General features: G+C 44.3%; 1 long non-coding RNA gene across 2 annotated transcripts; it reads right to left on the bottom strand.

The window, feature by feature from the left end:
• Positions 1-4770: 4770 nt before the first annotated feature.
• LOC141570520 (uncharacterized) lies at positions 4771-11257 on the bottom strand. Of its 2 annotated transcripts, XR_012494576.1 has the most exons (4): positions 9905-11257; positions 9693-9765; positions 5899-6188; positions 4775-5361 (listed from the first exon to the last, which is right to left on the bottom strand). It is a non-coding gene; the product is annotated as an uncharacterized LOC141570520 (long non-coding RNA). The 2 variants fall into 2 exon arrangements; XR_012494575.1 differs by having other exon boundaries at positions 4771-6188.
• Between the last annotated feature and the right edge of the window lie 2147 nt (positions 11258-13404).

Here is a 13404-nt window from a genome sequence, read left to right as displayed (position 1 = left end):
TGCCTTTTTTTTTAAAAAAAATTGAGGTATAATTGACATATAACATTATATTAGTTTCATGTGTACAATGTAATGATTTAATATTTGTATATATTTCAAAATATGTCTAGTTAATGTCTGTCACCATACATAACTACAAAAGTGTTTTTCTTGTGATGAGAACTTTTAAGATTTACTCTATTAGCAACTTTCAAATATGTGATTGAGTATTATTAACTATAGTCACCATACTGTACCTTATATCTCCATGACTCATTTATTTTATAACTGAAAACTTGTACGTTTTGATTCCCGTCACCCATTTCACCCCCACCCCCAACATCTCACCTCTGGCAACCACCAATCTGTTCTCTGTACCTATGAGCCTGGTTTATTCATTTTTGTTTGTTTTAGATTCCACACATAAGTAAGATCATACAGTATTTGTCTTTCTCTGTCTGACTTATTTCATGTAGCATAATGCCCTCATGGTCCATTCAACGCTGTTGCAAATGGCAAGATTTCATTCTTTTTATGGCTGAATAATATTTCATTGTATGCATATATATCATAACATATGTATTTTTTCTTTATCCATTTATCCATCAACAGACATTTAGGTTGTTTCCACGTCTTGGCTATTGTAAATAGCAATGAGCATGGGGCTGTATATATATATCTATATATATAATTACTTTTTGAAGCATGTATAGTTGTACTTGGTTCTATCGCAGTTTCTAAGTTTACCTGTGGTGTGTTCATGTGTCTATTCTCTAGCTAGGTTGTCAGATCCTCAAGGGGGAAAGACTGGAACCCCTAATTTAAGGCTGGGGACATTCTGTGCACTTGAATGAATACTGCTGATTGCCTTAAAAAAAAAAAAAGGTAGTTTAAGAACACAAAATAAATATGGTGTTTGTAGTGGAATCTATTGATTTTGCCTGCATAGTATCCTTTCCTCTTTCTCCCCCAACCCACACAGTCTTAATGAGGCTGTTACTCAAGGGCCCTGAGCTCCCCTGTGTAAGGAGTGGGCCTGGAGATTTGAACCTTTAGAGAGTGACAGGGAGTGAGTGCTATTTCTCTCCAACAGCTGGGCTCACAATTTCAATTAGCTAGACCATTAGAGCTGTCTGCTTCCTCAGCTTTTCTCTGTGTAATTCTGAGACCTACCCCACAGCTGAATGATGCATTCCTTTTTCATTATTTCCAGAATAAATCTAAAATATAAGGTATTACCTTTTCATTTAATTCTGCTTCGGTTTGGAAATTTGAACAACTTCTCTTAAGCATCAAAGAAACAGAAGACTTCCAACTGCTAAAGGTAAAACTAGCTCTTTTTCCCCTAGAGGGCAAAATGACAACCAACAACTAATTTGATTTAAAAAATTGACTTTTAAAACTGTTATACTACAATGTGGTCATCTCAATTTGGGTTTTGGGTACCAGCAAGAGCTATTAGGTGAGGACAACCAGAATCCCTTTGCGAAGAAAGTGAAAGGGCTTCAAACTGGCACCCATTTAAGCTGGAAGAACGGAAGTTCAGCCTCTTGGCACTGGCGCCCCACTTCATCCCTCCAGTCCTTAACAGGGCTGCAGCAGGCTGACTTGGTGCCCTGGGTCCTCCATCACCCAAGAGAGACCCTTAGAGGGCAGTGATCCCTCCCTCCTTACCAGCCCTATGCTCCGGATGCACCACAGCCCCCACCAACCCCAACAGCTCAACAGGGAGGGCCATATCCCCTCTGTCCTTCACCCACATACCCTCCCACTGCATCATCACCCTTGGCCAAGCTGCATCCACCAGAGGGAGATCCAGGTCCTTTTGCTGACACTAAGGGGGCAGCACTGAGTTATTTCTGAAGATCATATTTGCAAGCATTAAACAATTAAATAGTGATGGATTAAAGGTGAAGTACCAACAATACCAACACAATGACATTGCCACCGTGTACTGCTAACAGCTGTGGACATGCTGCCATATGCACAGTGTTTCCACACCCCATGAAAAGAGTGTCAGTGACCCTCTAGGCTTTTGGGATTATTTTTTTCTTTGTCCATGTTTCTATACACATTAACCATCACCAAAACGCCCTGGCAGTGGCTTTTGGATTAAGCTATGGGTTCTGTTAAGAGTGAAATCAGTGCTGAGTCCACAGTCAGCATTCAATACTTGCTGACAGCACCCTGATGACTAAATTTAGACAAGAGCTTAACTGAGACGTCCTCCAATTGGGTGACAACCTTAATGACAGACAGGAGAAGGACCCAGCACATTGAATGTGTAAATTGCTCCCCACTGGCTTATGGTTCTCCATGCCTAGAAAATGAGTCACTGACGACAGGAATGAGTGGGGGAAATTCTGGCCTCAGAATATTCTCCAAGTTGGGCAAAGTCACTTTATCCAAAGACAGAGAAGTTACTGTGGCCGGTGTGGAAAGTCCTCATATAAACTGCCGTGGGGATAATCAACATGTGACTATGCAGAGAAATGGAAACAGGGAGTCCGGGGAGTTCTATTTTCAAGCTCCACACGGAAGTTTAGCTCTTCCAGTTGTGGAGATGTTACAGAAAAAGCCCATCCGTGATAAAAACCTTACTCCAATGTTGTAGAAACAGAAAATGGAGATAAAAGCCACTTGTTATTCCATCAGGTTCTTAGAATCCTTCAGTTGGTGACATAAAAGTGGAACAACACTAATTTTGCCAGCACTAATATTTTAAGAAGATACACCAAAAAGCTTAAGTGCTAACTTACATTCAGATTTTGTTTTTTTCTACTTTTAATGTAATGTTTAAATAGGCATCACAGTCACAGGTTCAGGGTATACAGTCAAATGTTTATATCTAATCTCTGTCCGGTTGTCATTCAGTTTTCTTCCCTCTAGGCACACCAGTGTCACAAGTGCCACATATATCTTTTCTGTGATATTCAGGCACATAGAAATTCATATATCCATTCTTCCTCTCCATTTTGTAATCATTCATCTAGTCCTTGCATTTTTTACCTAATGTATTTGGAGACTTTATCATATCAGTACATAGGAGGACTCCTCATTTTTTAATGTGTGGCTACTTGGTGTCATATTCCTTGGGTGTAGCATAATTTATTCAACCAGTCTTTATTGATGGACATTTAAATGATTTCCAATCTTCTATTATCAATAGCATCGCAATCCCTTACACTGTACATTCTCAACGAGGACCAGATAGCCCTCGAAAGGGATGAAAATGGGTTCTTGGCAAAGGCAAAGAAGTATTTCCCTTTTTATTTATAAAGCACAGATATACAAACAGTACCCAAATAGATATTCAGTATATCTGTGGTATTCAAATTTCATGAGGGCAGAGGGGGGCAATTAGGGGAAACACATATCTAAAATGGTTCCTTAGGAAGCTAACAATGAAAAAAAAAAAGTGGGGAAACATGAACGCTGCCTTAGCCCAATCCCCACTGTCAAAAAGATACAGGGTTGCTATGACTGGTGTAGACCTGACATGGCACATCCCTGGAACTGGGCACATTGATTGACGTGGAGCAAAATTGGGATGCTAATGACAGGAGGAAGAGGATGACTGTCAGAGATTTCCCAGCGTTTGCTGCCTTGAGCCTGCCAGCATCTGGGTCAGGGGGCCTATTACCAGGGGTGCAGGGACCCTGTGCAGGACATGGGATGGATGGGAGAACATAGCTTTCCAGGGACAGCTTTGCCCCTTTCCTGAGTTATTCCGAAACATTTGAAACATTAACAGTTTTCTCTTGACATTAGAGTATCTGGATTTTTAAAACTCCTCACAAATGCTGTCACTCAGTGAAAGTCTATTCTTTCCTCCCTACTCCTTTATTCCTTTGGCACCCATAATGGTTTAGAATAACTCTTAACTTCCCTTGTATACGATGACAATTGACAGCCTTGAGGAAAGAGGCATGAAGGGGTAACGAGTTTGCAAGGAGAGTGGAACTTAAATGTCCTCACCAAAAAAAAAAAAAAAAAAAAAAAAAAAAAAAGAAACAAAAGAAAGAAAAAGAAATGTGTGAGATGATGGATGTACTAACTAATTGTTGGGGGAAATCCTTTCACAATGTATACATATTAAATTCACCACGATGTACCCTTTAAATATCTTAGAATTTTATGTCAGTTATATCTCCATCAAGTTGAAATTGAAACTCAAATTAAAAATAAAAAACTATTGTGGGTCTTTCCTTAGTTCAGAGCTGGTTAACACACAACAGCATTTTGTCCCCTGACGACACTGGGGCTCACGCAGAGCTCCTCGTCCCTTTCAGAACCCTTTTCTGGGCTCACGCAGAGACCAAGAAGCCATTTCCCTCACTGCACCCAGCTGCTTCCTTTGTTGGTCCACCGGACATGTTTCCCTCCTCCCAAACGATTGCCAGCCCTGGGGCGGACACAGCTTCTTGTGTCTGACTTGAGAAGACAGTTTCTGTTCTTGTTGTCCAGCAGGAGCTCAGCCAGGTTGGAGGGTTGGCCAGCTGGGTGGATCCCTTAAAGCAAGAGGGGTCAGAAAATGTCACCAAAATGTTAAAACCACCCTTGAAATACAACCAGATGAAGAAAAGTGCATTTACGAGATTTCCTCTCAGGGGGAGTACACCTTGGGACAGGAAGGGTTGCCTTCAGGTATGTCTAGCGGGAGGGGAAGGACCCCTCCCCCACCCAAGGGAGCCCTGGCTGGCTGCCAGCTGCCTTCCAGGGAGGTGGGTTCTGTGACTGTGTTTCCCCCAAAATAAGACCGGGTCTTATATTTTTTATTTTTACTTTTTTAAAATATTTCATTGGGGAAGGGGAACAGGACTTTATTAGGGAACAGTGTGTACTTCCAGGCCTTTTTTCCAAGTCAAGTTGTTGTCCTTTCAATCTTAGTTGTGGAGGGTGCTGTTCAGCTTCGAGTTGTTGTCCTTTCAGTCTTAGTTGTGGAGGGCGCAGCTCAGCTCCAGTTGCCAGTTGCTAGTTGCAGGGGGCGCAGCCCACCATCCCTTGCGGGAGTCGAAGTGGCAACCTTGTGGTTGAGAGCCCACTGGCCCATGTGGGAATCGAACCGGCAGCCTTCGAAGTTAGGAGCACGGAGCTCTAACCGCCTGAGCCACCGGGCCAGCCCGGGTCTTATATTAAGTTGTCTCCAAAAGACACATTAGGGCTTATGTTCAGGGGATGTCATCCTGAAAAAAATCATGCGAGGGCTTATTTTCCAGTTAGGTCTTCTTTTTGGGGGAATCACGGCAGCGGCAGAGCATTTGTTTCCTGCGTGAGGCGTGCATATTCAGGACTGGAGCTGACTGCCCAGGACAGTGGAGAGAGGCCGCGCTGCCTCCCGCTGGCACCCTCCTCGCCTTCCACCATGTACTCGGAATGAATCTGAACAAATATTTCAAGAATACGAATTTGAAACATCTCAATTATTAGCCTACCCAGGGCACCCAGGTGTCTTGGTCCAGTCCTAAACAGTTTGCATATTTTCTAAGCTATCCACCAGTCGTTTGTTGGAAACATACATGTAAAAAGAAAAAAAAGTTTTCTAATTATCACTCAAGTACCAGAAACCACAAAGGAAAAGATTGATTACATTTGACTACATGACAAAAAAAAAAAAAAAAAAAATGTATGAATGATCCGAAACACCATGAACACCACCAAAAAACAAAGCTCAGACTGGGACAACACTGCACCTCATTTTACAGTGAAGGGTTAATTCCCGCAATACATAAAAGTTCAGAGAAATCAATGAGGACCAACACTCTAATAGGAAAAGGGAGCAAACACTATGATTCACAGTCCACAGAGAAAGAACCGCATGTGACTTGTAATACATGGAAGATGATCAACCTCTCTCATTAATTTGTCTTAAAACAACTGAGTGTACTTTGGAGGTTCTTACTGGGAAAATGGGATCACCTCATACAGCAGACATTCGGCCCATTTCTGAGTGACCTGCAGCTGGAGACACTCCCTGTGCACACCATCAGGTTCCCACATCAAGTGCCTGCCTCCATCTGCTTCCGTCTGCTTCTCATGGGTGTGGAAAAGTGAAATTGGACGATGGGTGAGGAGGTCTGGGCAAGCGGTGTATGGCTGGACCTACGGGAGCGCCTCTTTGTTTCTCACGTCATTGCACTCAATAACCGGGTAGACACGATGACTTGTCAGGTTGCTGTCAGCAGCCTCTGTCCTCTGCTACTTCAGCGCTTTAAAAAACAAAACAAAACGGAAGTTGAGAAGTGGAAGGAGGCAGCACTGATGATGCCAAATAGAGGCCCTGGTGATAAATACAATTGAGTTTGGAGAATGGAAAAATGACCGTGGGTTAGCGGGGCAGGGAACACTTTCTGTGTGCATCAAAGGTCATATGTACAGATGCAGGGGGGCCGCAATCTGAGAACCTAGGCTGTATTGGAGAGGATCCAGCCTTGTCTCAGGATCTTCAAGGGAGAGAGCTCCCTGCGAGTTAGCCATCAGAACACGGAGATATGTTCCAAGGACAACGGGCTAGAGATGGACAAGTGTACAAATTTCAATACAGCCTGGGGTCTGGACCTGTCTGTGTCCCTGTGTCCCCGCTTCCTGCAAGAGTTGAGGCGCCGTGATTAAACTGAAGGAGCTGCTTCCTAAACATCTCTCTCCCGTATGATGGCTCACGGTGATGCGGCTGGGGCGTCGATGATGGAATGGGGCTGAGGGACCCATTCCCCATGGGGGTTCCTCAGAGCACTTTGGGGCAGCGGCCTACATCACACAAAAGAAAAGTCACGCACTGGAGAAGAAAGGAGACATTGTCTTAGTTAGCAGGAGATTCTAAGACCATGTCTGAGCCTGCCTGGGGACTCTAAGAACTAACTGGAAGGAATTTGAGATGGATACAGAGTTCTCACAGGCAGGGTGGAACTGGAGCCATAGAAATAACCTTTTTGTGACTGTCAGTGTGATCATATTTTTGCCTCTAGAATGACACTGTCTGACAAAACGCAGGGCTGTTTAGCTGGGAGAGAGGTAGAGAAAGACGGGCCAGGTGGTTAGAATTCTGAGCGGAAAGCTTGGGGGGGCTTTACCCTGTGGTGGTGAGCCACAGAGGGTTTTGAACAGAGGAAACGTATGTTTGCTGCAAATTGTCGAAGGGAGATTAGTCTGGTGTACAGAGGGAGGAGGGCAGAGATGGATGAGGATGCTACTGATACGACTGGAAGGTGTTAAACTATCTGCTAACAGCAGAAACGAAGAAGATGGAGGACCTGACACAGAGCACAGAGGAGGCGTCTATTCTCAGGTGGGGGTAGTCCCTCTGCCTCCAGCCCCTGCCTCTCCTTTTCCTGGCTGACCCCAACTTCTGCTCCACACGCCAGCTCTTCTCTCAGGAAATCTCCCCTAACTACCATCTCCCATCAACAGCCAGGAGCTGTGGCGTCCTGTATGCCCCATCCTGGTCATACGTCCATCATATCCATTACCCACTGGGTTAAAGAATGGTCTGGTCTGTCCCCTCTCCAGACTGTGAGTCTTAAAGGCAGTGAGCTTGAGTTTTTCGTTATATATTGTGTGCCCAACACATATGTTAGCTGTAGTTATAGGGACAGAAAAGAGGAGAGTCTAAAATGATTTTCTTTGGGGGGAAAAAAATCCATTGGTCTTAGTTGTTTTTTGTTGTTGTTGTTGTTTTTTCCTCTTTTTGCTTCTGTTACATCTTAATTTTTCCTTGTTTCACCTTTAAAATTGAAAGTAGCACTGAGGTGTATGCAGCATAGATGTGGGAAGGGGATTCTCAACTTTTTAAAAATTATCATTCCCCTAAGGAGACTTTTTTTGACTTTTTTCCCCTCCTAATCGTCCTTTCCCCTCTGTTCCCCATAAATAAAATTCTAAGACCACACATATACTGTGTATTTGTCTATGTACTGTGGTCGTTTGGTGGGTGACAAACCACTGTCACATCTAAGACTTTTTCACATATGCCTCCCCCTCCTCCCCCACCCCAGCCATTTCCTGCCCCTACCTCCATTGAGAATGCATGGTATACGGTATCTGTATTCATTTTCTTTCTTTTTTTATTTTTTATTTTATTAAACTTATTGGGGTGACAATTGTTAGTAAAATTACACAGATTTCAGGTGTACAATTCTGTATTACATCATCTATAAATCCCATTGTGTGTTCATCACCCAGAGTCAGTTCTCCTTCCATCACCATATATTTGATCCCCCTTACCCTCATCTCCCACCCCCCACTCCCCACCCCCCTTACCCTCTGGTAACCACTAAACTATTGTCTGTGTCTATGAGTTTCTGTTTCTCATTTGTTTGTCGTGTTCTTTTGTTGTTTTTGGTTTATATACCACATATCAGTGAAATCACATGGTTCTCTGCTTTTTCTGTCTGACTTATTTCGCTCAGCATTACGCTCTCAAGATCCATCCATGTTGTCACAAATGTTCCTATATCATCTTTTCTTACCGCCGAATAGTATTCCATTGTGTATATTTTAAAGAAATAGAACAAAAAATCATCAGATTTGTTTGGAACCACAATGGACCCCGAATAGCCAAAGCAATCTTAAGAAAAAAGAACAATAATGGAGGTATCACACTTCCTGACTTTGGCTTGTACTACAGGGCTACAATAATCAAAACAGCATGGTATTGGCAGAAAAACAGACACATAGACCAATGGAATACAATTGAGAACCCAGAAATAAAACCACATAAATATGGACAGATAAGTTTTGACAAAGAAGCTAAAAACATACAATGGAGCAAAGACAGCCTCTTCAATACATGGTGCTGGGAGAATTGGATAGCCACGTGCAAAAGAATGAAACTGGACTGCTATTTGTCACCATGTACCAAAGTTAATTCAAAATGGATCAAAGACTTAAGCATAAGACCTGACACAATAAACTGCATAGAAGAAAACATAGGTACTAAACTTATGGACCTTGGGTTCAAAGAACATTTTATGAATTTGACTCCAAAGGCAATGGAAGTAAAAGCTAAAATAAACAAATGGGACTATATGAAACTTAAAAGCTTCTGCACAGCAAAAGAAACCATCGACAAAATAAAGAGGCCACCAACTGTATTCATTTTCTAGTACTATTGTAACAAAGTACCACGAACTGGGTGGCTTAAAACAACAGGAATTTATTCTCTCACAGTTCTGGGGCCCAGAAGTCCAAAATCAAGGTATCGTCAGGCTGCGCTCCCTCCTGAGGCTCCAGAAGAGGGTCCTTCCACACCTCTGCCAGCTCCTGGTGGCTCCAGGCATTCCCTGACTTGTGGCTGTGTCACTGCAATCTCTTCCTGATCCCCACAAGGACTGTCTTCTGTTTGTGTCAAATCTCCCTCTGCTTTTCTCTTATAAAGACTCCTGTCATTGGATTTAAGGCCTACCCTCGTAATCCAGAATCTCTCACCTTGAGTTCCTTAACTTTTTGCAAATAAGGCCACATTTACAGGTGCCAGAGTTAAGACATGAAAGTGTCTTTTTGGGGAGCCACCATTGAACCCACTAACAATGACTGAAATATTTTGGGTGGCAGGGGACATGGCACTTGTGTCAGTGACACAAGCAAAAAAGCTCTGTGTACGTTTCACACCCACACGGCTGGTCCAGTATACTTATAAAGTTCTGTGATGCTTCTCACAGTTACAATGATTTTATTATGGGAAGCTGGGGAGCAGACGCCCCTCAGATTTCACTTACCCCCAGAAAAGAGTTCTTTTTTTCCTCGCCCACCTTCTCTCAGATATAGCCCTTTGTCGCCCTCTAGTGGAACCTGTGGTAACACAAAGCCTTAATTTTCAGAGAAAAATATTCACAGATTTAAACCGATTAGCTATGTGAGACATAAAAGAAATTAAACAAAACAACAAAAGGAACTTGGAGCATTTCTATTGTAACCCACTACGACTTACTGTTCACCCTCGAGAGAAACGATGCTGGCGCACCTGCATTGTGGATTCGAACTGTCCTCTGTACTGCCCTCCCCTGTACAGGGACCGAACCAGTCAGGGGAGGCCACCTGCAGGAGGGAAATAAAGATAGCCATGTAGCTCCCTGTCACAAAATCCCAAGAAAGGGGGAGGTGCTTTCAGTAATGAAGAGAGACTGAAAATGTCTTAGTTGTCAGTTTTCAATAGTAACATTACTAGGTGAGACTTGAAAAACAGCTAAGCAATTCCCTAACTATATTCCTTGACAGGTTTTCATCATGTTCCCATGACAGTATCAATCTACTGGATGAGGGAAGGTATATGTGGAAAGGCCCATTTCCCAGATAACTGTATCCACACCCAACACTGAGACGGCAGCAGCTCCAGGCCCATTTGCAGTCCAGCGAACCCCCAACTCCGCCAGAGTTCCCCTCTTTGCTGGCACCAAGTCTTGTACACAACAAGCCTCCAGGCAGTACTGAGTGAAACTGCCACTCAGGGGTGGGTTGTCTTGGTTTCTTTTCAATGGTGGCGTCTGTACTGTTCCCTGCTTTTCAGTTTGCAAAGGGCTTTGTCACTTCAATAGGCCACTTTCATGTAGAGCCCTCCTGCCCTTCTTTCTAGAGGAGCAGCCACCGCTCTGTGGGGGCAGAGTGGTCCAATTCCTGGGTCCTTCACAGGCCCAGAAGCAACTGTTGGCCGCATTCCTTTTCTTGTCCCTCCCTGAGAGCTGTTGCCCCACACGGGTTTCTCCTGCCTGTGTGGGAATGGGGAGAGTGGGGCCGAGATCCTGCATGGGTAAATCAACAATAGTAAACCCTTCAAATACATCTGCATGTAAGCAGGTTTTCTCAAGAGCTGACTCTGGATCTTAACTGCCTTTCATAACGTTATTTCTGAGTCCACCCACGAACTCAAACATTAATCAAACTGACTTGTGTGTTGGGCATGGTGTCAAGCTCTGGGAACACACTGCTGAATGAGACAGAAAGGGTGTCTGTCCTCTAAGGATTTACCAACAGGGAGACCAAGATGAAACAAAAACTGTGAATAATTAATGATATTAAGTGCTATAAAGGAAAAATACAGAGGGGCGCATAACAGGTGGCCTGCTCTAACGTGGGGATAGGCAGGTCTGGGCAGACTGCAGGGGGACAGCAGGCCTGGCCCAAGGGCAGGGGGAGGGAGGGAGGAGGGCCCGTATGAGTAACACTCACAAGCAGATTCCTCCATTAGCTCCACTAATCTTTTTCACTAGTTCAGCAACTTCTGGAAAAAGAATGTGGGAGGTCTAGTGCTAAATTTGTACACAAATTGGATTAGTAGCATTTGGAGTTAAATGCTCCTGGAGAAAAGCTCCTGGAGGCCCTTTTTCAGTGGTGTCCGGGAGGAGGGGGCCGATGTGGCCCTGGTGTCACCCTTGCATTCCCACAATTAATAGCAGGAGTTGTAGACAGAGACATCATCAGGAAGTAAATCAAAGATGGAGGATTTCCGTAGCTAACCGACTATTTATTGACTTCAAAGGTTGCTGATGCTGCGAAGGAAAACGAATCTGTGATTGTGGCAGCCAACCCCCGAGATGGTCCCCACCAATTCCTGCCCTCGTTTGCCAGCTGATCCTCCTTGGGAGGTGGAGTGGATTCCTCTGCCCCAAATGCCTTCAATCTGGGCTGGCCTAGGTGACTTCCTGACCGGCAGGATGCAGTGGGAATGATGTTTGGGACTTCCAGGGCCACGTCCTAAGAAGCCTTGCAGCTCCACCGAGGCTCTTGTAATGCCCACTCTGAGGCAATTTTACTGACCCCGAGACTCCCATAGCTGGAGCAGGGACCAGTGCTCAGCTCTTGTGGCCAGCCCAGCCCAGCCCAGGCACGGCGGGAGTGAAGGAGCCGTCTTGGATGTCCTGGCCCTGGAAGATGCCAAACAGGAAACGGCTTGGGCCCCAGCCACACGGCTCCTCAAGCCATTCCAGCCACCCCAGCGGAGGCCCCACCCAGACAGGGAGCAGTAGAGATGAGCTGACCTTAAAGTGACCTAGATGGTTTTTGTGCCTTTGAATTTGCAAAATAGCAGTAGATACCTGCCAATACTGCTTCAGCAGCACATGCTGAGAACATGCATGTTAGCAGGGACCTAAACAAGGTGACATGTACACCAGAGAATGTTGTGCGTTTTGTTGGTACTCCCCCACACACTGTGTTCACACCTCCGTTACAGACCTCACCACGTTGTATGTTACTCAAGAACTTGGGTTTTATAGTTTAGACAGTCTTTTCTTTGAATTTGTTTTATTACTTACACTAGCTGAGTGACCCTGGGCAAGTTGCTTAGCTTCTCTAAGCCTCCGTCTGTTAAGTGGGAATGACACGAATAGTCCCAACATCCTAAGTATTTAAGGTTAAATTCAATAATGCATGGAAGGTACTTAGTGCTTGTCACACATTCACAGAGAGGTCAATCAATCAAATGGTAATGGTGACCCCAGAGGACAAGCGCCTGGGGTCTTACCCATCATTAAATTCATTATACATTGCAGTGCCTGGAGCACAGTAGGTGATTAATAAAGGCTGCTGAATGAATTACAAAGTGGATCCCTATGCTATGAGCTTTGAAACTGACCTTAAAGCGCCACTTGGCCTGTAAATTATTTGGAGCCAAACATTTTAGGACAGTACAATGTGTCATTTCCACCATGAAGTCCTGTTAAGAGTCAGGTGTCAGTAAAAAAAAAGGTCAACTCAATTGCTTTTGGCATTTAAGACCTCCGAGGGCTGCACAGGACCTTGACGGCCATCCAGTACAGTCTCCTGACGTGTGTGTAATGTGAGTGGCTTGCCCAAGGCCATCCACCCTCCAGAAGGACTAGAGCCAGGGCCAGAACTCATTCCCCCATTACTATGGCTTCCTTCTCTTTTCCCTTTGCATTTCAGGGCCATCCAGTGGGGTCTGGACTGGTCATTAATCTCTTTTATGAAGGGACTAGGCAACTTGGGAGTCAATGGGAGAAACTGTTGGGAACGCAAGACCCAATGATAGGCCGTGGAGGCTGTGTGTGGACCCCGCCCTCATGCATCTGTCCCATCTGTCATCATGGGTCTTGCACTGCATTGGTGACTCAGTGTTAAAATGCCCTTTTCATTAGTGGTTATAGGTCTGATGGGTTGGGGTTTTACCCTAGTTCGTTGGCCTGTCTTCTGTTTTAGTGGTCTAAGGCAAACGTGTCCTGTTCTTAACTTACTTTCCTGTGCTGGGTGAGAGCTACCAGATTCTTTGGTTTACTGAACCTGAGTACACATTGTACCAATTTAGCTATGCAGTTTTGATTAAAGTCTCAAGTGAGTGATGAAATATAGATACCAATTAAGTAAACTTGAGGTTTCCTGAACTATTTTTTTTCTAGTCTTTGAAATAACAAAGGCTGCTGTTCACAGCTCCAGTGAAGACAGTTCCACTTACGGCATTTCTTTCATCTAGAGTCA

Source organism: Rhinolophus sinicus, linkage group LG03, assembly GCF_036562045.2.
Source record: "Rhinolophus sinicus isolate RSC01 linkage group LG03, ASM3656204v1, whole genome shotgun sequence".
NCBI classification, from domain to species: domain Eukaryota; kingdom Metazoa; phylum Chordata; class Mammalia; order Chiroptera; family Rhinolophidae; genus Rhinolophus; species Rhinolophus sinicus.
This window is presented reverse-complemented; position numbering and strand designations above follow the sequence as displayed.